The sequence below is a fragment of the Brassica oleracea genome, chromosome C9 (genome assembly GCF_000695525.1).
Source record: "Brassica oleracea var. oleracea cultivar TO1000 chromosome C9, BOL, whole genome shotgun sequence".
Lineage (NCBI taxonomy): Eukaryota > Viridiplantae > Streptophyta > Magnoliopsida > Brassicales > Brassicaceae > Brassica > Brassica oleracea.
Window position 1 is genome coordinate 21,077,124 of NC_027756.1, and position 1,940 is coordinate 21,079,063.

A 1,940-nucleotide genomic window follows, 5' to 3' on the forward strand; every position below is an offset into this window, starting at 1 on the left:
AGAAATCATCACCTCTACAATTTCGCAAACCACATCTAAAAGGTCCTAATCACAGAAGCACATTATGCATTATCCTAGCTTAGCAACCAAATTCAACTAGTCTACAACTCAGCAAATCCTATCTGACATTCCCCTCTACTAACCTCATTTCTTAGCATAAATATAAAAGTGCATACTTTACCTTGGGAGTGTTGATCACATGATGCAAGGATTTTCAGACAAGTATCTGGAACTGCAGGTAAAAGTTACTTCCTAATTTCTCTCTCTCTAATTTCTCTCTTGAGTCAAAGTCTGCTTCCATTGCAGGATCAGTGACCAAGATTGGAATGGCTTCCATGAATCAAGACTTAATGGTGGTTGCCACCAAGCCCTGTTCACTTCTGTTTGACCTATATCCAAGAATTCTTTGTGAAGCGAGCCTTGAAGATTGCCGCCTCCAAGTCTCGTTCGAATTCTTTTATTGGAATCTTTATGAATCAAGCCTTAATGGTTTTAGCCACCAAGTCCTGTTCAGACTCTTCCTAACTAGATCCTAAGTCCTAATTAAGTAATAAATTTCGGATTTTTTTTTTAGATAATATCACTAACTACTCTAGGGTCGAAAATAGAGAGAGGAAATGTGGTAAATGAATCTACACAAGGCGTTACCTTCCAGACTTGTCTGAAGAATCCGATCCAATGTATACCAAGCCCCAAGACAAGCGATTATGTCAGGTTTAGTGTTGGAGGTTAGCTTTGGTTCCTTCAAAAAATAAAGGCAAGTGTGTATCGATCGATGCGACCAAGTGTCTGGTGTAGACGTGGTATCGATCGATGCGACCAAGTGTTTATCGGTCGATGCTGGTGCCTTACTGTCGATCGATTTGGAGCGTTTTCTGGTGATCGATGCTGATGTCTGGTGTTGAGATGCAAGTTTCCTCTGAATAGCTTTGACTTCCTTCTGTAACCACTCTGCTTAGCTATCCAGTCCACCGAGTCTGACGTCGAATGGAAAGTAGATGTCATCACACCGCTTCTCAAGTCGTTCCTCCATGGTGTCTAGAGATGTGTAAAGCTTTGATGTGATCTGATCAACTTCTTCTGTTATGTAGGGAAGATGTTTTGTAGGTTTCTTGCCATCGAGCGATGTGTGACACTCTTCAAATAGGGATGCTCTCTCCAGAATTTTTCTGATGTTGTCCTTGGTAGTAGGGATCATCTCACCAGCTACGTTCCTTGCATATCCAGACTCATCATCTCTGTAGACACCATATTCGTCCTTCTGTTCCCATCTGAACTTTCTGGCTCCATAGATGTCATAAGCGCGATGTCCAAATTCGTAACGTCTGTCGATCGATGGTGAAGGTGCCTTCTCGAGCGACATTGGTGTTACCCTATCGAACGATGTAGGAGCAACCTTGTCGATCGATGCTTGGCCAACTGGTCGGCACGATTGGTGTGAACCAATTTATGTTGTGTCGGCCCTTGTATATTCGTCTGGAACAGCTGGAATATTGTCTAGAATGCTGCGTTGCTGCATAAACAAGTTGTCTGGTCCATTGGCTACCTGAAGAATGCCTGCTATGTCCTCTCTGGATACTTGTATAATCCTTCCATCCATAGCTCTTGCATGGCCATCCGGGTCCCTGAAAATACCAAATTCATCAGGAGTTAGAAAACTGTAATCAATACTCATATTCTTCTTAGTAAATAAAGAAAGTTTAGGTTTAGAATGAGAATCGATCGATGTTGATACTGGAGTATCGATTGATGGTAGACGTTTGTCTGCTGAATTAGGGGTTTTGGATCGAATGGTCTTCCTTGATGTTCCTTCTGATTGGTTAGTGAGAGCATTCATCTTTTCTGCTTCGGTGTCGTGATAAGTTATCTGGGGTGCAAAACTACTTATATAGGTGTTGGTAAACGTACTTGGGATTGGAATATTCCCTTTCTCCTTTTTT